Source organism: Lepisosteus oculatus, chromosome 14 (assembly GCF_040954835.1).
Source record: "Lepisosteus oculatus isolate fLepOcu1 chromosome 14, fLepOcu1.hap2, whole genome shotgun sequence".
Classification (NCBI taxonomy): Eukaryota; Metazoa; Chordata; class Actinopteri; order Semionotiformes; family Lepisosteidae; genus Lepisosteus; species Lepisosteus oculatus.
Window position 1 is genome coordinate 44,986,176 of NC_090709.1, and position 26,829 is coordinate 45,013,004.

The following is a 26,829-nucleotide window of genomic DNA, read 5'->3' on the forward strand; positions in this document are numbered from 1 at the left end:
CCCGGTGGGCGTGTTGCGGTATGCCGCGAAATACCTCACCCATTTTGAATGGCTGCATCTGTACACCGATACCTAGTGTTCTCGGTGCACTCCCAGTGTTCAGAGGATACCCAGTGTTCCCAGTGCACACCCAGTGTTCAGAGGATACCCAGTGTTCCCAGTGCACACCCAGTGTTCAGAGGATACCCAGTGTTCACAGTGCACACCCAGTGTTCAGAGGATACCCAGTGTTCTCAGTGCACACCCAGTGTTCCCAGTGCACGCCTAGTGTTCAGTGGATACCCAGTGTTCAGAGGATACCCAGTGTTCTCAGTGCCCTCCCAGTGTTCAGAGGATACCCAATGTTCCCAGTGCACACCCAGTGTTCAGAGGATACCCAGTGTTCACAGTGCACACCCAGTGTTCAGAGGATACCCAGTGTTCCCAGTGCACACCTAGTGTTCAGAGGATACCCAGTGTTCCCAGTGCACACCCAGTGTTCAGAGGATACCCAGTGTTCCCAGTGCACGCCTAGTGTTCAGAGGATACCCAGTGTTCCCAGTGCACGCTTAGTGTTCAGAGGATACCCAGTGTTCCCAGTGCACGCCCAGTGTTCAGAGGATACCCAGTGTTCCCAGTGTTTGAGTTCTGCTTCTCCGGTGTTTCCTCTAAAGCAGCTTTCCTCCCCCGGAAATGCAGTCGGCCTTTCTTACCCAGAGGGGAAAGCATTCCTTCTCTGATCTAGGGTGTTTTTTTTTGTCTGTCTTCTATATCTGTTACCTTGTTTAACAATCGCTAGCTACCGTCATTAGCCATTTTTAATAAAGGTCGTACTTTCGGGTCATTGCAGTTTGCACAGGCCCTGCTTCCTGTCGAAGAGGACATCTTGAACAAGAGTTTAACCTGCCCAGTGTAGACTTCAGAAACCCTTAATAGGTCTCCACCAACCTGTCCTGCGTTTTTCTGAAGGAAATACAAATGAAATGTAATATGAGCGTTATGTAACACAAGCATGATGTAGTATTGTGAGGATCACTTAGGGATAATTGTGTCTGGGCTCTGCCCACGACATCAGGGCACAACAAAGGCATCCCTTCTGTCCCCTTTAACCAATGTGCAAATAACTTATCTTTTATTCCTCATTTATGTAGAGGCTGGAGATCCTTAATGAAGTTATATACTTTCTCACCTGAACAATCAGTGCAACATGCATCACGATCTGAAAGAGAAACAGAGTTTGATGACGCCCTGCACAGCCATCCTGGCTACCTCAGCCCCTGCTGTCCCCTTTAAACAGCATATAATTTATTTTTAATTTATATAGAGGTCGGAAACCCTTAATGAAGTTATATACTTTCTCACCTGAACAATTAGCGCTGCTTTTATTAAAGTCTGAAAGAGAAACAGAGTTTGATTAGGTACAGAAAAGCCATCCTGGCCCAGTGTTCCCTAGTGCCTAGTGTTCAGTGGATACCCAGTGTTCCCAGTGCACGCCCAGTGTTCAGAGGATATCCAGTGTTCCCAGTGTTCAGAGGATACTCAGTGTTCCCAGCGCACCCCCACTGTTCAGAGGATATGCAGTGTTCCCAGTGCACGCCCAGTGTTCAGAGGATACGCAGTGTTCCCAGTGCACCCCCAGTGTTCAGAGGATACCCAGTGTTCCCAGTGCATGCCCAGTGTTCAGAGGATACCCAGTGTTCCCAGTGCACGCCCAGTGTTCAGAGGATACTCAGTGTTCTCAGTGCAGCCCAGTGTTCAGAGGATACCCAGTGTTCCCAGTGCACACCCTTGAAGTGGTGTTTCAGCCATACTCAATGTGACTTGTGGGAGCAGGAGTGGTGGTGCTGGATGTTGTTTAGTCTGGGAATGAATGAAAGACGTTAGTTCAGCACCAACTCCAGAAACCAGTGGGAGAGCTGACTTTGGTTTTGCAGGGAGAGCTTTTAAAAAATCATTTGACAGCCCAGACTGATTAATTGATCATTGACATTTTGACTGATCTAATTGCTTGCTGGGTTGTCAGAGGGTTGGCTGATCTGACAGATCGATTCACTGATTTATCCCAGGCAGTTCCTGGTCCAGTCAGTCCGGGGGTCTGTGACTCTGATCCAGTCAGTCCGGGGGTCTGTGACTCTGGTCCAGTCAGTCCACGGGGTCTGTGACTCTGGTCCAGTCAGTCCAGGGGTCTGTGTCCCCGGTCCAGTCAGTCCAGGGGTCTGTGTCCCCGGTCCAGTTCTGGACACTCCACTCAGAGCTCTTCCCAGGTCAGGGGGATCCCCTCCAGACCCCCCAGTGTGCAGCCCCACCTGGATGATGCTCCAGTCCGCTCAGCACACAGCAGCTCTCAGTGGGGAGGAGAGCAGAGGGATGGAGCCAGTTCAGAGAGGGGGGTGATAAGGAGGCCATGATGGGTCAAGACCAGGGGGGGAATCAGGCCAGGACACTGGGGTAACACCCCTACTGTCCTCCAGAAACACCCCGGGATTGTTAATGACCACAGAGAGTCAGGACCTCGGTTTGACGTCTCATCCGAAGGACAGCGCCTGTTTACAGTCCAGTGTCCCCGTCACTATACTGGGGCATCAGGACCCTCACAGACCGCAGGGTGTGCGCCCCCTGCCGGCCTCACTAACACCTCTCCCAGCAGCAACCTCAGTTTTTCCCAGGAGTCTCCCCTCCAGGTACTGACCAGGCTCCCACCTGCTGGGCTCCAGTGGGGAGGGGGCTGCCAGCTGGGAGCTGCAGGGTGAGATGGCTGCTGGGCAAACGAGGGCTAAAGAGCTTCCTAGGACACCCTGGACTTCGTGGTCGACTTCCTGCTCTTCAGACGGAGGTGGCTTGAAATCTGTCTCGTTTCAAGGAGTATTGGACACGATGCCCCCCCTGCTATATCCCCGCCAACTGGTGGCACGCCGACGATGAGGGCTCTCGGCCTCAATCCATCAACCACAAACTCTCCGGGATTAAAGAGAAGGACAGACTTTGTTCGTTAGTTTCGGGGGGGAGGGAAAAAAACAAAAGCTAAACAGATTTTTTTAAAATTTTTTTATTGATGTTTAACAAAAGAACAAAAATTACAATACAGATCAATGTCAAGGGTTTATTTAGTGACCCCCCCCCCCCATCTTACGATCATCACAGGACCTTAAAATAATACTTAATAATACAAGGTCATGCAGACGATCTGAGGACTCAGGTGGAGATAATGTGAAAGTTTTCCACAGTCCAGTCTGGGGTCCCTTAGCTTCAGTCCAGACTGGGGTCTGGGGTCCCTCAGCTTCAGTCCAGACTGGGGTCCCTCAGCTTCAGTCCAGACTGGGGTCTGGGGTCCCTCAGCTTCAGTCCAGTCCAGTTTGGGGCCCCGCAGCTTCAGTCCAGCACAGACTGGGGTCCCTCAGCTTCGGTCCAGCACAGACTGGGGTCCCTCAGCTTCGGTCCAGTCCAGTCTGGGGCCCCTCAGCTTCAGTCCAGCACAGACTGGGGTCCCTCAGCTTCGGTCCAGCACAGACTGGGGTCCCTCAGCTTCGGTCCAGTCCAGTCTGGGGCCCCTCAGCTCCGGTCCAGTCCAGTCTGGGGTCCCTCAGCTACAGTCCAGTCCAGTCTGGTGTCCCTCAGCTTCAGTCCAGCACAGACTGGGGTCCCTCAGCTTCGGTCCAGCACAGTCTGGGGTCCCTCAGCTTCAGTCCAGACTGGGGTCCCTCAGCTTCGGTCCAGCACAGTCTGGTGTCCCTCAGCTCCAGTCCAGTCCAGTCTGGTGTCCCTCAGCTCCGGTCCAGTGCAGTCTGGGGTCTCTCAGCTTCGGTCCAGCACAGTCTGGTGTCCCTCAGCTCCAGTCCAGTCCAGTCTGGTGTCCCTTGGCTCCAGTCCAGTCCAGTCTGGTGTCCCTCAGCTCCAGTCCAGTCCAGTCCAGTCCTTGGTAGGGAAGGCGACTCCGATCTTAGCTGGCACAGAACCAGGAAAGGAACCTAGAAAGAATATTGTTATTGCAGGTGTGAGGGACACAGACACAGACGTCACCATGACATCAAACAGCAAGAGGAGACTTGCTTGACTCTTCCTTGAATCACAGACACGACTGGGCGGCGCCCCCCTGTCTGCTCACCTGCACCTCCTCTTCTTCTTCTTGTCCTTCCCGGCAGCCTGCTCCTCCTCTCCCTCGCTCTTCCTCTCCTGACCTATAGTCTCCACCGCCTCCATCAGCTCGTCCTGATCATCGCTCTCCACCGACACGCAGCTCAGGGAGTTTAAAAAGACGCACCAGCGCTTCTGAAGCAGAGACAGGAGAGTCACGTTAAGAGTCGGACTGGACACTCCAGTACATGAACACTGCACTGAGAGAGAGAGAGGGGTTCATACAGACACACAACTGGAAACTCCAGTACATGAACACTGCACTGAGAGAGAGAGAGGGGTTCATACAGACACACTGACTGGACACTCCAGTACATGAACACTGCACTGAGAGAGAGGGGTTCATACAGACACACTGACTGGACACTGACTGGACACTGGACAAGAGTAAAGAGAGGATCAGAGCATTACCCACCTTCTAATTCTTCTGTCTCACAGGAGGTGCTGATTGGACCTCCTCCAGCTGGAGTCCGAGGAGGGAGAGAGGGGGCAGGAGAGGGACAGCACAGGGAGAGAAAGAGAGAGACAGGTGAGTCAAGTGTCCCAAGAGCACAGAGACTCTGCTGAGATCACACTCGCGGTGAGTGAGCCTGGGTGTAGCCCACTAATACTGACCCACTGGACACCACAGGACAGAGAGGAGGAGGAGTAGAGAGACACACTGCCTGGACACCACAGGACAGAGAGGAGGAGGAGAGAGACACACTGCCTGGACACCACAGGACAGAGAGGAGGAGGAGAGAGACATACTGACTGGACACCACAGGACAGAAAGGAGGAGGAGAGAGACACACTGACTGGACACCACAGGACAGAGAGGAGGAGGAGAGAGACACACTGAGGACAGAGAGGAGGAGGAGAGAGACACTGACAGACAGGGCTGAAAGAGAGAGAGACACTGAGACCCAGGGACAGACAAGACGGCGAAACTCCACCACAGACAGGACAGGAGGCAGGGTGGGACCAGCACTGACCTTCTTCCTCTCTCCTGCCGGAGGAGCTGTCTCCACCTCCTCTTCCTCCTGCAAGTCAAGAGACAGGCTGAGAGAGAGACGGGCTGGTGGGACATCGGCGAACAGAGCTGAAGGCAGAGAGTCAGGGAGACAGGCCCAGCTGGGACAACGCAGGACAGACAGAGAGACAGACAGAAAGGAAGGAGAGAGAGACAGAGATGAAGGCACAGAAAGACAGCGGGCAAAGAGAAAGATTGAGATTGAGGGACAAACAAACCGAGAGAGAGAGGAGGGAGAGAGAGAGAGACAGATCGAGGGACAGACAGACTGACAGACGGGGCTGAAAGAGAGAGACAGAGAGGCAGGGACAGACAGACAGCAGGGCGAGAGAGAGACAGAGATCGAGGGACAATAATTTGGTTTCGAAATTTATTCTGAAAATATACAATCATTCACTCCTGAAAAATATCGAGTTCAAATTATACATTATGTACAATATTGTAATCAACATATGGCTAATCATCAAAAATAAAAATAAAAAACTGTACTGGGGGACACAGCTGGCTGTGCTGCTCTGGACAGAACACACTGAGGTCCAGTTTCCACCTCCTGCAGGATCAAACTGCACCTCAACTGGCTCTCCAGTGAACAGAGGGACAGACAGAGAGGCTTCAGGCTGCAGGGTGACAGTGTCTCTGTGAGCTGAAAGACGATCAGGACAGAGGATGATATAAGAACACACTCTGTCAAGAATATAGAGCCCTCTAGTGACCCTACTGTAGACCTGCTTACCACCCACAGTGACGATCACAGTGCTGATACTGCTTCCCTTAAGGTCTCTCTCTGTGTAGTTGCCCTGATCAGCTGGAGTGAGGGAGCGGAGTGTCAGAGAGCTGTTCTGCACTGACACTCACTGTTCGTACCTGGGGCCAGGGAGCCCTGCGCTGCTCAGTAAGACTATACGAGACTGGACAGATCCTGCAGGATCAAACAGCACCTCCACTGGACCAGCAGTGTGGAGAGGGAGAGAGAGAGAGGCACCAGGCTGCAGGCTATGGACTTCCGAGTGAGCTGAAAAGGGACAGGTAGAAACATGTTGAATATTTAGTTTTACAACAATACCTTGAGTTTGGACTGCGATCAGCTTCATTTTGTATTTCAGCTGTGAAAATGCAATTTCAAAAATGCACGCCCCAGTCATGTTAGGTTCAAGTTACAGTTGCATCACAACTCAATACATTTGCAATTCACTTCAAATGTTGTTTTTGTTTGATCCAGTCTGTCCTCACCTAAAGGAGATACTTACTTTTAACACCTTTTATTTCTTTTGGGAGGTTAACTGGCTTCTGAGATAATTGTTCCTGGTGTTTGTGCTGTGTATGCCTTGCAATGGAGGGGTGAGAAAAAATTGACTTATTACATTATAATGAATAATAATTGCTTACACTTATATAGTGCTTTTCTGGACACTCCACTCAAAGCGCTTTCCAGGACATGGGGACTCCCCTCCACCACCACAAATGTGCAGCATCCACCTGGATGATGCGACAGCAGCCATAGTGCACCAGAACGCTCCCCACACACCAGCTATCAGTGGGGAGGAGAGTAATGAAGCCAATTCATAAATGGGGGTTATTAGGAGGCCATGATTGGTAAGGGCCAATGGGAAATTTGGCCAGGACACCGGGGTTACACCCCTACTCTTTTCGAGAAACACCCTGGGATTTTTAATGACCACAGAGAGTCAGGACCTCGGTTTTACGTCTCATCCGAAGGACGGCGCCAGTTTACAGTCCAGTGTCCACATCACTAGACTGGGGCATTAGGACCCACACAGACCGCAGGGTGAGCACCCCCTGCTGGCCCCATTAACACCTCTTCCAGCAGCCACCTTAGTTATTATTGTCGAGAAAGAAAGAATATTAGGAACATGAAAAGGCTGAATGTCTTAAATGCATTTTTTATACTGAAACAGAGAGGCACACACACGTCATTACAAACACACACCCGCACAGAGACGTCCTCAAGCGCCTTGTTCACAATTATGGGCTCCAACAGGAACAAAAAACGCCAGCCTGACAACTCGAGCATTCAAACCAAGAACCCAAACGTTGGCAGCCTGTGCAGAAAAGCATGAAGAACCACAAGCCTTCTCTTTTGGGAGGAAAAGCACACAGTCCCTCCCTCACACTCCTGATTTCCTTAAATAGCTCATTCTTCATCTCTGGCTCCTACATACAGTATAGCAGCACTCAGTCTGCTTTGAATAAGTCATAAGTCCAAGATTTGTTTTATCTGTTCCTCTTGTCTAGGCCTAGAGCTGCTTTTCATAAAAGAGCTGTTTGCATAAATAGCTAGGGTTACAGCTGAAGACACCAGCTTCATCCCCCAGTGTGTTATACGTCGGGAGCAAGAGAAGAGGGCCAGGCCGTGCCTTTTCATAGATTTTTCTTCTGAAAAGTCGGGTTCTCGGAGGCAGATTTAGCCCCTCATGCATTGTAGAGATAGACAGGCGCTCACAGCTAGAGAGATAGACACAGTTAGAGCTGCACCTTCACACAGAGTCAGACCCGTACAGAGACGTCCTCTTGTTTAAACAAATACACAAACCTGATGGTGCTCACAATGATCCAGACACACACACACACACACACACACACACACACACACGTGACATCAGCAGTCACTCTCGCACACTGGACCCCAGCTCAGTCCTCACCTCCAGCTCCTGTGAACCGCTTCGAACAAACTGCATGAAGAAAATTAGGTTGCGTTCCGGTAGCAGGCCATCCTGGGCACCAGTGTGAGTTACACACTCATTTGTAAAAGCCCTTCCGCATCGTCGGGCATGCTTCACAGTGCCGGACCTGGGGTGTGGGTGCTGTCTGTGTGGAGTTTGCATGTTCTCTCCCTGGTCTGTGGGGGTTTCCTCCAGGTGCTCCAGTTTCCACCCACAGTCCAGGGACAGGCTGCCACTTTCACTGGGCAGTGCACCGTCGCTGTGGCAGCATGGTGGGTCGGATCTGATTTCGGTCTTTATTTCCTTTTTTAGAGATCCTGTAACCAGGACCTGTTCACTGCCACGACGGACAGGGAAGCACGTCATCACTGGACATCCTCTTACCTCCTGTGGCAAAGGGCAGCTGATGAAGCTTTGTGCTCGCCGGATCATGGCAATCGCCACTCCACCCTGATCCTGGCTCAGCACAGGGCACCTGGGTTCACTCCCTTCAGACTAAAGAGACTCAGTTTCTTCAATCTGTCAGTGTGAGACACCCCCTTCAGACTAAAGAGACTCAGTTCCTCCGGCCTGTCAGTGTGAGACACTCCCTTCAGAGTAAAGAGACTCAGTTCCTCCGGCCTGTCAGTGTGAGACACTCCCTTCAGACTAAAGAGACTCAGTTTCTTCAATCTGTCAGTGTGAGGCACTCCCTTCAGACTAAAGAGACTCAGTTCCTCCGGCCTGTCAGTGTGAGACACTCCCTTCAGACTAAAGAGACTCAGTTTCTTCAATCTGTCAGTGTGGGACGCCTACACCAGCTTCGAACGCCTGTACACAATACCGCGGACCGCCTGCCAGACCAAATTCTGGGCTTACAGCAAACCACCCATTACATACACCGGTGTCTTCCCCGGGCCAGAGGAATTCAGGAACTCACGTTTACGCCGTCATCTCAGGCGATTCTCGCAGGGAGCAGAGATTTCCCAATCGATCAGAGAGAGTCGGGACTTTTTTTTTTTAAAAAGAGGAGTCCTTACCTCTTAGTAATGTGAGCGCTGACCGTCTCTCCTGCGGATGGGAAGTTCTGCGCCTTCTGGAGCATCCGCCGACTACGCCAAATTTGTTGTAACAGAAGGAATAAGGTTCTGGATCCCGAGATGAAGTAAAACAGATGAGTGTATTGCATGCAAGGAACAATAAAGCCGAAGTCTTGTTTCCCGCAAGAAACAACAAAACCGAAGTATTGTTCGATGTGCCGGTACAAACTTTTAGGTTATATAGTCCTTCCTTGCTGCTTCAGACGTCATTCGGTGTTATGGTAAGGGGGGGTCATGATATTTGGCCAGTTAAGAGACCCTGGCCAAATGGTCAGTTTAAGATTATGCCCCCTCGCATCTGGAATCCTTATCAGTTAACCCCCTTTCCTGCCATAAACCCCTGTTGCTTAGAAGTCTAATTTTCAGGCAGAAATGACTTAAGTTAACCCTTTTTACATCTTGTCTCTTACTTCAGCCCTCTTCCATTTGCTAGTTCAAAGTTGTACAACCCATTTGTATCTGCTAGGCGGCGCAGTCGTCGTGCACAAAGAACACTTTGAAAAGCGTCAAAGGCAAGTCATTCCGAGTTGGTCGTTTGTGTTTTCCGTTCAGACGCGAAATGCTGAAATGATCTCTCGGCTCCTCGGTTGTCATTTCTGCTCCGTAAAGGAATCACAGCACGCGTCGGCTTCCAGCACGGTGGGTCGGGACACGATGCCGGGGGTCGGAGAGAGCGATGTCTTCCTCATTAGTATAGGACCTGTCACCTGTCCCCACCTGTCACGCGGGAGACTGGGGTGCATCAGGACGCGCCTTGAAGTGAAAGCAGGATGCGCTGTGACATGCACTGTGCAGATCCCGCCACACTAAGAGGTGGGTCCAGTGGGTCTGTTCGATCACAGCGCTAGGCGAATCCCCAATCCCCTTTTGTGCCTGGCGACAAAAGATGTCTGTATCTGCCCGGTTTCGAACCGGGGACCTTGTGCGTGTGAGACGAACGTGATAACCACTACACTACGGAAACGGTGGTAAGACGTGCCCAGCGGCCCAGCCCTGAGCTTCGCCAATGCGATTCAGCTGCTTCCAGTGCCTTTATTGGAGTGCGCTGATGGACCGTGCTCTCACTCCAGAGACCAGCACGCCTGTCATGGACGGAGCAGGAAAGGCGGCGCCACATTCTACAGCCCTCTCAACGCAATCGACGAAATCGGGCTACTGAAGTGGAGAAAATCGCCTCTCCAGAAAGTGCATATATCATCTTGGAGACTATAAATCCTATTGCCGAAGGTCAGCCCTGTCTACCAGAGTAACCCTCCCACAGCGATGATCAGCTCGTCTCACACGCGAGAAGTTTCGGTTGGAAACAAGCGCCCCCACTTCTCGCACGTTTTGCACGTTCGAGTAGTTTTAATGCGGCTCTTTCGTACACGGTGCTGATCTTTTGGAAAGCAGGAGGCAAAACCGAGTCGAACCGCCTGGGTGAAAACCAGGAACCCTGACCGCTAGACTATATGGCAGCGAACAACCATGCTGTTCCCGGCATCAAGCAAGCAAACTACATAAATATGAGAAAACACGCAAGAGAGTTGTCACTCAGAGTGTCGAAGGGTCGATGTATACTGGGGCTCAGTTGAAATGCAACGTCAGGACTTTTCCGAATTATGTCACACGAAGAGAGCACAGCCCTTTCCGCCCTGCCGCGTGTGTCTCGGTAACTCGCTGTGATCGTATAGTGGTCAGTACTTTGCGTTGTGGCCGCAACAACCCCGGTTCGAATCCGGGTCACGGCAGAATAGGGGCGTCTGCTTTTACTACTCGCACGAATGAAGGCAAAAAAAAGCCAATCGACTTGAACGAATGGCGCTTTACAGAGGAGTACTGCCTGACTGGATCGTTGATGAACGACAGAGGCCACTCCGACCTCTTCTCGGTTTTCTTCAATGACTTACTAAGGATCTTCTTCACATTCGCCCACGCAGGGGAAGCCAGTTACACCAAAGCAAACGCAGGAAAGTGCATTTCAAGCAGAGACCAGGAGGGACTTGTTTACACCGAGAGTGGGCGGAGAATGGAACAATGCGCCCAGCCCTGTTGCTGGAGCCGATTCTTGATGAGCTCTTGGGCTCACTAAGAGGCCCCCGCTGGATGCTAATCTTTCTGTTGTTCTTGCAGGTCCTGCGCTGCTTTTGAGCCGACAGAGCTCGTCCTGGTCTGTCGGCACAGCCCAATTGCAAATGATCGGCTCCGCGTACAGAAGGAACGTGCGTTTGGTACAAGAGTGCACGAAGGCACCGGAAATACATTGGGAACAAATGACCGGTCGCTCAAGACCTCTGTGAAGTACAGGAGCGTGCAAAACAAGGCTGTTTCCGCCCGGTCTCGAACCGGGGACCTTTCGCGTGTTAGGCGAACGTGATAGCCGCTACACTACGGAAACCTGCAGGGACCGCTGCTGGTGTCTTGCTTGCGTTTCGGGCTGAGAAAGGGACGCGTCACTTTAGGAAGGGGGCGCTGGAGAGAGGAACAAAGGGCGCGATGAAACAAAATGCCGAAACCCGGGATCGAACCAGGGACCTTTAGATCTTCAGTCTAACGCTCTCCCAACTGAGCTATTTCGGCGGTGTGCAAAGCCCACAGCCACCTGCTCCAGCCTTCCTGTGTTGTGGCATGAGCGCACCAAGAGTAGCGGGAGAGTGTTGCAAGAACGTCACTCAGAAGGAAAGCCACCCAGCTGCGCCCTCTGAGCTCTGTCCAGCGCATCTTCCTCGCATGGACTCCTGCCTGCGACGGGCAGGAAACAATTAGCAAGAACAGAACGACACCCCATGGGTGTCTCATGACCGCACCTTAGGTTGTGACACGTGCAGGTGTGAGGGGTTGCCGGGCTACTTTGGAGCAGAGCTTGGGCGGAGGGGGGGCGGGAAAGCAGACAAAGAGGTGACACCTCAAGGTCTGCACGATCACAGCTCTCCGCCGCCCCAGGCTTCCGCTCGATAAGCTACTGGACACACCCGCCCCTCCTCACACAGACCGTGGAAAAGCCCCCGAGTGGGAGGGCTCGCTCTTCCTCCCAGGAGCTCTTGGACACGACGCACAGACAGGGCGGGGGGAGCTGCCGCCAGCAAACACGGCTCCAGGCAGGACTCCACTCCGCAGGAGCCGCAGAGCAGAGGAGATGAGGGCAGCTTAGCTCCTGTGCAGAGACCTGAGCTGTTGTTGCTGTGGATGCTGTCTTTTCTGCACTTGGGGTAGGAGTGAATGTTGAGTTGCCCTTAGAAATGAAGCAGAGCACTTCAACGGCACGGGTGTGTGTGTGTGTGCGCCCTGGTGATTCTGGGAGACAGATCGAACCTGGGCTGTGGTTTAAATGCTATTGGTTTTTGAACAGAATACCCTTATCCCAGTGCATTGTGCCACATTAAATAAACGCACGAGAAAAAGAGATTCAGAAATCAAAGCTGTGTCGGTGTTCTGTGTAAAAAATCGGTTTGAACATCACGGGAGCTGTTTTTAATAAGCTGTTGAGTAAAGAATATTGTAGCATTTACAGGTTCTTTTCAGAACAAAGGACGAGTGGAGACGCAATTAACAAACAAGCTCTTTGTTATTAATACTTACACTTTGTTATGAACACTACCATTAAAACTACCAGTTGTTCTCTCACTAATGTTAAAATGAATACACTAGTAGTAGTATTAGTTGCTGCCCGTGACGTCACATACACTCTCTGTGACGAATGCAAGACACCTAGACACATACAGTGACGTGCCGGCTGTTGCCGTGGTTACCATACTTATGATTTATAAACACTGGAAAAAATGCATTTAAACGGTTACTTACATACATTTATCAACTTGGAATATAATTTTCTAGCTCTAGGATAGAGTTACCTAAATAATAATATGAATAATCATTGTTTAATTTCAGATTGAACATTATTAACACTAAACGCACTATGGTAATTGATCGATACTGTCTTTATTGACTGTTTTCTAGATATTTAAACAGGGTCAAGAAAAGAATCAGTATTCGCCAATCAGTGAAGTTAATCGATTATTCTATGGTCCTTCAGTTGAATAAATTGGTTGTCGATACATAAGTGATCAATAATTCTCCTCTGTGCGCTCCTCGCGCCTTCCACGTTCTCGCTCTCTGATCCCGGCGCTCTGGCTGGTGTCTGTGACGTCACAGCGCTCTTTCTGACAAAGCAGAGCTGGAGGAAACTCCTGTCCGGAGCCCGGGGGGCTTTTCTTACAGATATAAAATCTCCCCCCCCCAAAAAAAACACACCAGACTGTGAAGAGAAGCGAATCATCACAGTTGGAGAAGGAGAGCGACAAACCTAGGAATAAAATTCATTAAACAGAAAAAAAAAGTTTACATCGCAGATTATTGCGTTACAAAGCGTACCCGTGTGGAGCAGTAGAGGACAAGCACGAGTCCCTGAAATAAGCGCTTTTAAGAGTTTTACACGAATCTTCAGAGTAAAGAAGCCAGGAGGATCAGACTCCTGATCCTGGAGGTTAAAATGTGTATCCTGGTTTTATTTCCACCCAGCTCTCAGTTCCATTAGTGGTCTGATGATTTAATTTAACTGTAAAACTGTTACCAGACTTAATCTAAATTGTAAATTTATAAGACTGGCTACTAATAATAAATATACTGATCAAAGTGTCAATACTGGTGTTTATAAAATAAATACTGTAGCATTTGCAGGTTCAAACACAGGATATACACACACATGAGGAGACTGACGGAACACGTACACATAGTTAGGGTGGTAATTACCTAACAACACACTATACTTTTACAAGACTACACAGGGCACTAGAACTACTAGGACATTATTTACACAGGTAGGGTCAGCCGCTGGTCATCGTGCTGACCCTCAGACTCTCCCAGGCTACCACTCCCAGCAGAGTTACACTCAGACTAAAAGCAGGGCTATTTACCCATGCCAATAAACCTAAATAATCACCTCTATCAAAGGGGATTACTCCCATGAGCATCTTTTATAGCAATACAATCCCAACAGGAGCTCTGATTATTATTTGTGGCTGACTGATAAAGTATTGATTCCATATCCCCATTTATAAAAGTAAAACTCCTTACACTTAACAGGTATATATATAATAATGTTCACTTAGTCTCTGGTGCAGTGGTTCGGTGTCAGCGCAATGCGTAGATCCAGCAAGCTCATCCTGTCACTCAGATGGCAGAGTCGGTAGTCAGTTGCACTTGATATGGTCCTTCCCAGCAGGGTTGCAACATCTGGCAGGGTATATCTTCCTCACCCACACCCACTCGCCAGGTATCAGGTCGTGTCTTCCCTCTACTGGAGGTCTCCAAGCGTCCAGCACCTGTTCACCAGCCCCGTGCACCACTTCAATTAACAATCTACAATACTACAATAGAGAATTAGCAAATTCAACAATCCATTAGCCAAATTCATCCCTCCAGGAAGTTTCGTTGATTGGCCTGTGATGATATCAAACAGGCTCTATTACACAGTTCTGTTTGATCCAGCCCGCATCCCATGGTGTTCCTTCAGTCTGATGTCTAGTCAATCTTTTCTGTTCCTTCATTCCACTGTTCCAGCAGACTGAGGGTGATCTCAGTCCATCTCACCCCGAATAATCCAGCCACAGCCTGTCCCTTGATCATAATACATGCGGTAGGGCAGTGCCCACCAAGGGCTTATCTCCATCATCAAGTGTTTGGTAGACACAGAGGCAGTGACAGCAACCCACTGGGAAAACAGATTATAAGAGCCAAGGTTGTAAACATTCGCTACTGCATGAAAGGAACTACTGCAGCTTGCTGTTCTTTAGTTTCAAGACTAGTCTTTTTTTAAGCTTCCCATTATTTCTGTGATTCCTCTTCCCATTAGATAAGTTTACCAATTCACTTTCTTTCCTTTCTTCTCCTTCTCTTCTAAGTTTCCCCTTCTTCGGGAAACTTCTTTTTCCTAATCAACTTTCCTCTGTCCATTCTGATTCACTTACAAAGATCCTTCATAGTTATGGGCCCCTAATTATCATATATACATTATGTGCAAGTTCCCTTACACCTATTACCCTAGCTTTACAGTTCATGAACATAAAACATTTTTTTTTACTCTAACCCAGGCTATAATTGTTTCTCTGAATTTGTCGTACATGTACTTTTGCTGGACTGCTCGGTCCCATTTTCATCTTTGAATTTTAATTTCCCATTTTTACCGATCGGTGCCTTACTTAGAACCTTCTCACATCAACTTCTCCGCAGAGCAAAAACCACACGTCTGTGTTAAGATAAGTTCTTTATATGAGTCCCAGACTCATCAAACCCGCGTGAGAACACCCCTGTGGCTCGCTTCTCAAACTATTAATTTTTAAGGATCACTTACTGACGTCAGACAGCTGCCAATTCTCCAGACGCGTCTCTGGAAGGATAAACAATTTATCCTCCGAGGTTTGTCCAATTTTGCTAAAATTGTCAGGGTCCGGATGGAGTTTTAGCAGCCGTTCCCGTTCAGGTTTCTGATCCCGGACAAGCCCCCAAATTGTCATGGAACTATCAAGGAAGCCACAAGAGAGAGTTCTCACCTGAGTAAGGTCTTTATTTCAATATTGCAAGCCCTGCTGCCACTTTGCAAAGTGCAACCAGAGACTCAATTTGTTACAAGCAGTACAGGGTTTTTAAAAGATGTTGCGCTGTAAAAAAGCTCAGCACTTTGTCCCTTCTAAAAGTTCCCATTTCCCTAAGAGAAAACAGATTACATCAAAAAGCGAGAGAAGAAGCACTAGATTTGTTATTCAAAGCTAATCAGTTACTTTCAGCTAATTCTAACGACCCAGACAGCATATATTGTTTTGGTACATTGTCTTCTAAAGTAACCTAAACAGTGTACTTTGTTGATGCACTGTTTTCTAAAAATCTGCACGTACTGTAGCACAGCATTTACATCCTTGAAATATATTATCTTAAAGCACCAATATATTTTTTGCAAAGCTCTCTACATTTTAAGAATCAATGTACTTATTAGATTTCCACTTCAAGACTTGTTCGGCTGGCGTTCTGGGAGTCGCGTTTTTCAGAATTGTATTGAGATCATTTCCCACAGAGCTCAGATGTCAAAGCACAGCAGCAGCTCTCCACAGCGATCCTCTATAGCGCCCTTTCTCCCGCAGCTCTGTCCTCATTGGAAGGAAGCAGGAGTGAAATGCTGAAGATGCAGCCATTCAAAATGAGCGTTAAAAACCCGCGGTACAGTAACCAACCCGCAGGGCACCGTAGGGCACCGCGGTAAGTGATTGGCTGGCCAAAATGACTGATAGGGGCACTCGTGGTGCAATGGTTGGTAGTGAAAAGATTTAGTCATTTAATGTCTTTACTGTGCACGTTTCAATACGCTTTGTATTGAATATTTATATGGAATTTTACCACTAAAGGGAAATTTTAGTAGCTGAGCATAAAAAGAAGAGGAGCATAACGCATCTGAAGGTCATAAACGATATTAATTTAGGAACATAAACATTACTGTATGTACATAAACTGTACTGTGTAAGGCTGGTCTTGATAGTTTAAAGAAAAAATAGGTCAAATTCTTCCAGCACGGGGGTACCTTTAAAGCGGAGACGACGGCACCGAAATTCTTTGGCGCGCCTTCTCTTTAAAGCCCTGGCCAAATATGAAGACAGTACATACAGTTATAATTCAAACGGAATTAAAAACTACACATCCCAGTTACCATGGTGGTGCTTGTGATCATTGCGTTTAACCAACGAAACAGGGCGAAAAATCAGTCACATGACTTTGGGGCAGAGTTTCGAAAGCTTAACCTATCAGCAACAAAGCGAAATTTACACGATAGGCTACCTCAAACTGTCAGTTACACGACTGTGTATGTCGCTTAAGACACTCCTATTTGGCATTTTAGTTATGGAGGCGAGAAGACGCCCCCCACCCCCCCCTCTCTGGGTGTCTGATTTGCCGCCATCTTTAACTGTTCGGTGTCCGAATCGGAGTAGCTACGCGTACGAAATGAAGTTAATCCCAACTACAAAACATATATTTTTGTGGTAAGAGGGCGCAAAACATCAGTATTTACTGCTATTAATTACTGTACGATTTATAGTTGTAATCTGAGCCTAGATATAAAGTTAGATATAAAGTTAAAATCTCGACAAAGCAATGTAGGAAATACAGAGAAAATAAATCTTTTCTGGCATCTAAAATCAGTTTCGATCAAGGTCTCTAAAACGAACAAGAAAAAGAGGATTTTCGGAGGGCAATTACGCTGTGTTTATATAGAATAAGTGATTTATGAGCAATCTAATTTCTTGTTCGTTTAAAACAGTGAAATGTCAGCTGCAAAAGATCGCACCAGAAACAGCACTCTCTCTGCCTGTCATAGACGTTCAGGAAAGGCTGAATGAAGTCATGTCAAGTACAATAATTCGGTGATCAATAATAACAGTTGTAGGACAAGAAACAAATGATAGTGAAAACTTAAGGCTAAAACTCAAATTCATTCTACAAATTAATGCAAATGAAAATTCAGGACGTTAAAGTGCACAAAAATGCACATGGGCAAAAAGTTTTAGAAATGGAGCAGGTGTTGCTTTGAAATAAACAAACAGAAAAAAAGCCATGACTATAGTGCAGAAGAGGGATGCAGGAACACTTGCTTAGATATACAAAAAAATCACAAAAAGGTGTATGTTACAAAAGAACATGCAAACATGTTCATCATGTACATGAACATGTACATCAATTTCCCTTCGCGATCAATAAAGTCTTATCTATAAACATGAAACAGAGTGAGGAATCAGAAAATTATCATGCATAAAAAACAGCAATTCTGTCAGTGAGCCCTAAATGAATTAATAGCAACCATAGTTTCATGGAGAGCTTCTCAGATAGTTGGGCATTCATGTAGATTGGCAGGTGAAAGGATTTGTAAACATATTTTGTTAAAGCAAGTCATTTTTTTCTGCAACACGTAAAAGACATTTTTCCAAGAAAGTTTAGCCTTTGTCACTAATGAAACCACTAAATAAAGACATAAATATAGAAATCTTAAGATTTTTTTATTCAATGTTGGTAGCAGGATGAACTGTCAGGTTGAGCTAAGTGTATATTTTGTCACAGAGTTGCTACAAGATGTTAATAGTGAAAAAAGTTATTTAGAAATGAGTTATTTCAAGAAGAAAATTTTCAGAATAATTGCAAATCTAGCAGGATAGAGAAAGCACAGAAAACAGGCAGTTAGATTGATCAGATTAGTATGAAAAGTCATTTAGCAAAGGGAATGAGAAGAGTGACAAACTAGTATACTTTATATATTTTATCTGAACCAGGGCAAATCTGATCATGTTTCTCTATAACAATAATAAAAAACTTTATTTTATATATCACCTTTAAAAGTGGCATCTCAAAGCAATACAGTAGATGTAAAAACAGATAAAAGGACCACAGATTACAAAGTAAATACATATAAGAAAGACAAGCAGTTAGAGGTGCTACCAAAATTAGAAAATGAAGCAGATACAGACACTAAGTCTTCTGAAAAGAAAGGTTCTGAGGTTAGATTTAAATGCACTCAGGGTACGTGACTGATATCACTGGGAATAAAAATTGAGAGCTCTGGGGTGCATCTAGAGAAGACCCTGTCACCCACAGAATGTAGATGTTCTTGAGGACAGCTAGAAGACCAGAGTCAGACGGACAAAGGTGGGGAGTAGACAGATAATAAGCCATATACTGTAGGTACTGAATGAGGATAAGGATTTTGAAGTTGACTCGAAATCTGATAGGTAACCAGTGCAAGGACTTGAAAACAGGTGTAATGCATCCCTGATAGGATTCTTGCTGTCATATTCTGAACATATTGAAGATTGCTCAGTGTGGATTTAATTTCCCCAGTGAACAGGATGTGCATTTATTAATTCTAGAACAAAAAGCCTTTCTTGATTTCTCTAGTTCTTAGTTTCTCTAGTTCCCTTTAAAATAAACTATTATTCCACAATGCAGAGTATTACATGGCCAGTATTTACACATGATATTTGTGATTTAAAGAAATTAACACAAGCAGCTTTTGGAGATTTAAGTGTTGGCTGAGTTATTGCAAGATAAAAGACTAGAGATGTTGGCAAGAAGAAGATAATTTGGGGAAAGCTGAGGAATACACTTATAACAAGAACACTTCCTAATGGGGTTAGGCATACTTTTGATGAAGATGATGAAGTTAACAGACTATATGTTTACATAGATATTGAAATAAGGATTGTATTTTAGATTATGTGTAGTTGCTGGCATTGAACTGTGTGTTGGATGCACATGAATTGAAGGAATGGGCAAACATAGCTGATGCGGATCCACAGAGCCAGCATATTAAGATGTTTATAATTAGAGGCAATTTGTTTAAATAACTAGGTATGGATACTGATGTGCAAGAGAGGTGGAAAGGCTGTTTCCTTAAGCCAGCACTATAAAATATTTTATTCTCAGTGAGATGCTGCCATTTCATAGTGGGTTTCTAACACTGTGTATAGTTCCATCCACACAGTGCCTTTACTTCCATCCATTTCTAATCTCTTTATCCAGTACATAGGATTTGGAGCCTATCCCAGCAAGCAACGGACACAAGGCATAATACACCCTGGACATAGCGCCAGTCCATCACAGGACAGACAGACACAAACACACACACACCAGGGCCAGTTTTCCCATAAACCAATTAACATACCAGTATGTTCTGGAGGGAGTCATATCACACATATGGAGAAAAACCATGTAACCCAGAGAGAACATGTAAACCCCACACACACAGGATGGCAGGAATTGAATCTAGGACCCCAGTGCTGCAAGATAGCAATGCTAACCACTTCGCCACCATTATAAATGGATGGATATCTTAGTTATCTTTCTAGTTCACAGGTTTGCATGCATAATTTAATTTTGAAAGCCACTGAGACATCAGGTACTACTGTTGTATTTATGAAAAAGAAACAAAACAAAAAAAACATACTAACAACTGTGCCATCCTACTCCTTAGTTAATACATTTTATTATTCATAAACAGTTAACATTGTTAGCAAAATATTTTGAATTATATTTAACCCTATTTTTTCTTTAGTTTTGTATTTAACTTATTATATGATAGTCAGACTTAATGTATATTTGAACAATGAAAATATATTTTTACAAGATGCGGGGGAAAGTGCAACAACTTATTACAGTGCTAAATTTAATATTATTGATTGCTAATAGTTTATGCTAACACCTAACTTTCTTAATTAGATGTATTTAAAACAGTGAACTAAGTGTAACATACTGTACTTGTCAGAAATACAATCGAAAATAGTTTTGTGGTGTTTGTATGGATGAAACGTTTCTAAAATGTATAACGTAACAAAATTAAAGACGATTAAAATCTGTAATCTTTCCACTTGTAATGTCATTAGACAGAACAAAACGTTTCTGGTTTGACTAAGGATGGTATCAAAAAGTAGTCTAAGTGGTGAGAAAGCTGTGCTTAATGATAATTAAGTGACTTAAAAGTAAAAAGAGATGCTTCATATTGCTTGATTAATTTTAAAAACTAAGTTATAAATGCAGACGCGATCGCTGCCATAAGCACTCCAGGCAGCAGAACGTTCGTTCTGTACTGCTGAGCTCCGCGCCTCCTCCCTCTCACAGTGCAGCGCCCCTCTCTGACGAAGCGCAGTTGGCGGTACGCTATTTTCAGAGCCTCTGATTGGGAAAAAAAGACCTGCTGATGAGTTTCACACAACAGGAAGAGAAAAGAATGGGATCAACATAAAGCATTACTGCTTACTGGGTTTTTGAGGGGGGGGGGGGGGGTGTCTTTCGCTGGAAATCTCGCCTGCTTCTACTTTACGAGTACAACCCCCTCTCTGCCGGAGTGCTGGCTGTGACGAATTAAACCGGTTTCACAGTTATTTTCAAAGTAGGAAGTACAGTGTTAACTGGTAGCTGGGCTCCTCAATGGAATCGCTTTAACATGCTAATGCGTTGGTTTAACAGTCCAGGAGTGGCAAGCTTCCAATGTCAACTTGACTCGATTGGAAGACAATGAATGTATTTTAGCCCTAAATGAATTAATAGTTTAGAATACAGTTAGTCTAAGCTCTATCAGCTTTATTTATGGGTTGCAATTTAGAAAAAGTCAAAAACCGCACTCAAAATGCACTTTAGAGCTTTCTGGCAAGAGGAGACACCCAAATTATAATGTAACATGCCACTGTTTGTGCATGAACAAAGTTATACTGCAATTTTCCTTAGATACGTGATTAAAAAAATAATTTTTTTGAATCCCCGGCGGAACACACTCCATAAGAATCAGCGCTTTTATACAGTATATCGCCTTTAAACACATATATTTAAACACGCAATTACGATTTAAATCAAAACGCGATTCAAATCAATATAAATGTTTATTTTGTAACGCAAAGGTGACTATTCATTGTTATTATAAAGACTTAAATTCGATCATGTTGTGATATTTAGAAATATAAATTTGTTTGGTGCGAGTGAGGTTTTATTTAATCTCTGACCAAGGGAAACGTTTCATTTTTTCAGAGAAATGTTTGTTAAATGTGACATGGGAGTCAGGAAACTAACACACAGCGCCACCAGATTTGACAACACTATAAAAACGCTATAAAATAATGTGACTAGGCACAGAACACGTTTACAACACAGTACAATAATAAATGCTGACCATGACTTTAGAACCATAAATTACCTTACACTCAATTTAAACACAAGCTGTCTTTAGCCCTCAAAGCTGGTTCATACAGAAATGTAGAGATCCAGGCTCAGAACACACAGTTTCATTAGCGAATACATATGCAGGACAACTAGAGAAGACGTTTTACAGAGGATGGATTTTTAGAAACATCCCATCAGTGACATCACTGAAGTCAACTCCTAGGTACTGTAACTGTCGTGTGGATAGTTTCACAAGAATAAGACAAAGGTTTAAGCATCGCTTGTTCTAGATAAAACTGCGCAAAAAAAAACAACAACCTATAATGTACTTCTTTGCGGCTCTGTTTGCCCAAATCATATATTCACAACGTGAAATCTAGAAAATAATATTACGTAACCAAAATCCGCAATATGGAAACAGAACCTGTGTAATTGTTGATAGATGATGTACTCGTAACATTTTTACAAGACGAACTACAACATTTAAAAAATGACTTGTATGTACTTGATATCTCTAATCAATCCACGGCGACATTGTTAAAAGCAGAGTCCCAGCACAAAACGAAACTAAAACGCATACCGTTTTGCGCTTCTTATTAGTTGCTCAAAAGTAATTTGACCGTATGAAATGCATAATATAAATCTAGAAACATATACGTGAGCAGTATTTATGCACTGTAGTATCAGTGTTAAGACATACCTCTCAAATACTGTAAATCAAGTTAAAAATATCCCAAGACCGATTCTGGTCACAATGAAACCATGTTTCGTGTATGTTTTCTTTAAAGTACCGAGACCAGCCATATACTGTATGTTTATGTTCCAAAATTAATATAGTTTATGGACCACACGCGTTGCAGTATGCTCCTATTCTTTTTATGCTCAGCTACTAAGATTTCCCTTCAGTGGTAAAATTAGATATGAATATTCAATACTTAAACGGGCACAGTTAAGACATTAAATATACATACTGTATACAGTACAGTTTTCATACGGTAATATGTTTATGTTCCTAAATCAATCTCTTTTATGAGCATGTAAAAGGCATGGTGATTCGATTCTCAAAAATTACTGTACTTTGCATGATTGGAAACAAATCCGTGATTGCGAAATGCTGTGGTGTTACTTTTACAAAGACGGTCAATGAAAAAAAGTATGTTGACCTTGGCAATACTTTGAGTATACACTTACAGCTTGTCCAAGGTCATTCATCATTAATACTATTAGTAATATCTTCGTTAAAGACTTTGATGGCCACAGCTCAAACATGAGAGGTTGAGTTTATTAGCTCCACCTTGCGGAAATTCCGGATACTATTATTTTGCTTGTTGTATTATAGGAGAATTTACGGTAACTCGCGGTATTTACCGGTGGCTTGCGGTACACTGCGTACAGGGTACCGGAAAATAATGCGGTATCGCCAGGTACGTACAGACACGTACCGGAGGTAATTGGCTATGGCGTCGTGCATCGTGACGCGCGATGACGCAAAATACCGCGGTATGTGATTGGTTGACCGACAGGGGCACTCGTGGTCCGTTGGTCTGTCGTAGAAAGACTTACTGTAAACGTCTTTACTGTGCCCGTTGTAGATATTGAATTTTACCACTGAAGGGAAATCTTAGTAGCTGAGCATAAAAAGAATAGGAGCATACTGTAACGCGTGTGAAGACCATAAACGATATTAATTTTGGAACATAAACATACAGTATATAGCTGGTCTTGGTACTTTAAAGAAAAAAATACACACCAGTATTCCATTTCTCCCTAAACATTATAAGCTTCGAAGTCTTTAACTAACGTGATACCGGAGTCAACAAGCATACTTTTAGAATTTGATTAAAAGGGAATATAATATGGAATCGCGTATCTCAAGAAATTAATAACGATATAATTATATTCATGTTGCAAAAGAAGCGCTATGCGCAAAGATTTAACAAGCTCAACCCCCGCCGACGATTTGTTGTGAAGAAGCAGAACATTCAAGTTTCACAGACAGAAGCAGCACGCCAGCACAGCCAACATTAAAACGGAGGGCACACTACGATTTGCATTGACACAAAAGTGATCTGGGCAGACATCGTTCCCTGCATAACGCAAAAAGTGACAAAGCGCTTTTGGGTTGAGAGGACGCAAGAAGGTTTTTGTTTTGTGCCTTGATGTCAAGCTGAGAAAGTATCTTTAAACACTTTGCTTAGTTTCTCGAGAGATTGCCAAAAAGCAGATCCCTCCCTTTTGTCTGAAGCCAGCTGAAAGGGGGTCTCGACAGAAGCACCTGGCAGCGGTGGGATTCGAACCCACACCCCCGAAGAGACTGGAGCCTTAATCCAGCACCTTAAACCGCTCGGCCACGCTACCCGCTGTGCACTGACTCTTTGTCTCATTACTTGCCCGGAGGAAGCCGGGTGGGTTTTGCTCTTGTCGCCCGAATTAGTGGCGTTATGACCGAGGAACCGACTGCACCTGCTTTTTCTGAGATGCTTCCCCTCTCATGGCGAGATCTCGACTTCTTTAACACCTCTGGATAAAGATCTTCTGTGGAGCAGGTTTCAGACCTCTGCGTACAGCACCCTTGATGTCATTTTATTTTTACAGCAGCCGCATCCGGAAAGTTGTGTCTTTTACGTTTTATTTGAACAACAAAACTACATACAATACAAACAAGAGCACATATAACGTATCAAGAAAATCATTAAGGGCACATGCTATAATACAATTACACTTTATGAAAAACGATTACACAAGGTAAATAAAGATAAGGTCCGCACAGCTCGTTCTTACATTTCGAAAGAGTCCGGAAATACCCCTTTACGTCTATTTTGAACTGTTCAAACGTAGGACTCTTCCCAGACCATTTCACTTTATACCACATTCCTAAACGAGGATGCTTCTCCTGTTTTAGAACTATTTTGGGTGGTAAGGCTTATACAACACACCCACAGTATTCTAATGGTGGACTGCAGATCTGTGCTATAGTTCAGTCGAATTCAAAGGATCCAGCAATCTTACTGGATTTGACTGGGATTCTGAAATGTCTCTTGCAAAAGTATTCGGGTTTGCTTGAACCTTTGATAAAAAAAGTGATCTGATCTGAAACTACCCAGCTTACAATCTCTGAGGTAGTTGTCACTAAACTCGGACGTGATGTGGCACACATGTGCCGTGTGCCTTTACTTTTGTAAAAAACTGGTATCGGGAAAAGTTTCTTAATATTTCTTTTGATTAGCATGCAAGAAAATGTGATCATTACCTATGGAATTTCCCGCCAGCGTGGAGCTTGAATTCACAACCTTGAGACTCAGTGTTCAAGAGTCACAGAAGAGGTCAGCCTGCTTTTCAGTTTGCCAACGATAAGCTCCGGCAGTGCTCCTCTGTAAAGCAGATTGTTCGGATCGGTTATGTGGGACGGCACTTGATACTAAGATCGTTTGCAGCACACGCGTGGTTTCCCCCTTCACGCAAAAAACATAGACGAAGGAAACTCTCTTGTCTTGGGCTGCTGACTCCCGGATTTAAAGCGCTCTGGGTGCCAGCTATGTCTCTAACAAGCACACTATAAAGACAGGAATTACACTTTGCTCACGTCACGCATGGAATGGCGAGGCTACTTGTTCCAATATTATCTAGTCTCACCTCATATGGTGCCGATTCCTGGTTTTCATTTAAGAAAGAGCACTGCAAACACCGTAAACAGTGCAAAACGTGTGATGAAAGAAGTCTTTCCCCCCCTTTGTCTAAAGCAGAACACAGCGGAGTCATGCCGAGGGTTGTGAGATCAATATTTCAGTGGAGCACTGTCGTCTACGTCTTTAGCTACATGAGTTGGACATCCTCTTGTACAGGGAAAGCAGATTGAGATCCTCTGACATGAAAAGTGACAGATAAAAGCCATTTCTCATCCTTTCTCTTAGTGGTGGAACTATCGCATGTAAATGAGGCAACTTGCAAGGCGAGCAGGCTCGGTGCACACCGAACGCAGATGTCTCAGAGCAGTAGAGACGTGTCCAAGTGGCTGTCAAAGGACAGCACTTTGCCGGCGCCGTGGCTTAGTTGGCTAAAGCGCCTGTCTAGTAAACAGGAGATCCTGGGTCCGATTCCCAGCAGTGCCTTTCTTCCTGTCTTACTGTACAGAATGTATCCTTATGGGCAAATCCCATGCCTTTTAATTCAGGTGAATGCAAGTGTTCGTTTCCTTTCTGGAACAACTTGTTTTGAAAGAAATCTATACAGCTTGCGAAAGATGAAACACAAATCTTGCTTATCAGTGAAGAAGAGGTACTCCCAGCAGGCCAGCTAATACCAGCAAAGTTCTTTTTTCACCCTAACCCAGAGAATGGAGAAAAGCGAGGCGCCTGTGGCTCTGCAGTGTAATCAGTTCGCGAGTTCGGCGGTTAGCTGAAAGAGTGGTAAATGGAGCTGGCCCCAGCCCGTCCTTACTCTTTTAAAGAGGATAAAAAATTAACTTCGCCGACATTACTACCAGCTTTAAAAGACTGCCATGGGCACGGAAAAAAACACACTACAGATGACTTTTCTGGAACCGAAGCAGAGATTCCTTTACGAACCAACTGATAAAGCTCAGCCAGTGAATACTGTTAACAGAATGTGAAAGCACGATCAACTTTGTAACTGCAACCACAGGAAAAACAGCAAGAAGCAGGCTCCATTCCCCATTTAAATCTGTCGTGCGAGGCATGCTTTTTGCACGCATGAAGTAAATCCCACGATTGCTTTTGAACTTGGACAAAGTACTTCCAAAGGAGCGCTATGCGCAAAGATTTAACAAGCTCAACCCCCGCCGACGATTTGGTGTGAAGAAGCAGAACATTCAAGTTTCACAGACAGAAGCAGCACGCCAGCACAGCCAACATTAAAACGGAGGGCACACTACGATTTGCATTGACACAAAAGTGATCTGGGCAGACGTCGTTCCCTGCATAACGCAAAAAGTGGCAAAGCGCTTTTGGGTTGAGAGGACGCAAGAAGGTTTTTGTTTTGTGCCTTGATGTCAAGCTGAGAAAGTATCTTTAAACACTTTGCTTAGTTTCTCGAGAGACTGCCAAAAAGCAGTTCCCTCCCTTTCGTCTGAAGCCAGCTGAAAGGGGGGCTCGACAGAAGCACCTGGCAGCGGTGGGATTTGAACCCACGCCCCCGAAGAGACTGGAGCCTTAATCCAGCGCCTTAGACCGCTCGGCCACGCTACCCGCTGTGCACTGTCTCTTTGTCTCATTACTTGCCCGGAGGAAGCCGGGTGGGTTTTGCTCTTGTCGCCCGAATTAGTGGCGTT

At 45.5% G+C, this 26,829-nt stretch overlaps 1 protein-coding gene, 1 long non-coding RNA gene and 5 other non-coding genes across 7 annotated transcripts in view; 3 read left to right on the plus strand and 4 right to left on the minus strand.

The window, feature by feature from the left end:
• LOC138243434 (uncharacterized) overlaps positions 1–26,829 on the plus strand; it is a 421,149-nt gene that overhangs the window by 14,880 nt on the left and 379,440 nt on the right. The gene's annotated exons all lie outside the window — the stretch shown is intronic.
• On the plus strand, positions 4,681–9,020 carry LOC138242744 (uncharacterized). The gene is made up of 2 exons (XR_011191697.1): positions 4,681–6,148; positions 8,116–9,020. It is a non-coding gene; the product is annotated as an uncharacterized lncRNA (long non-coding RNA).
• On the plus strand, positions 10,541–10,612 carry trnah-gug (transfer RNA histidin (anticodon GUG)). Its single transcript has one exon. It is a non-coding gene; the product is annotated as a tRNA-His (tRNA).
• Positions 11,187–11,259, minus strand: trnav-aac (transfer RNA valine (anticodon AAC)). The gene has a single exon. It is a non-coding gene; the product is annotated as a tRNA-Val (tRNA).
• trnaf-gaa (transfer RNA phenylalanine (anticodon GAA)) lies at positions 11,369–11,441 on the minus strand. Its single transcript has one exon. It is a non-coding gene; the product is annotated as a tRNA-Phe (tRNA).
• trnal-aag (transfer RNA leucine (anticodon AAG)) lies at positions 23,819–23,900 on the minus strand. The gene has a single exon. It is a non-coding gene; the product is annotated as a tRNA-Leu (tRNA).
• On the minus strand, positions 26,665–26,746 carry trnal-aag (transfer RNA leucine (anticodon AAG)). The gene has a single exon. It is a non-coding gene; the product is annotated as a tRNA-Leu (tRNA).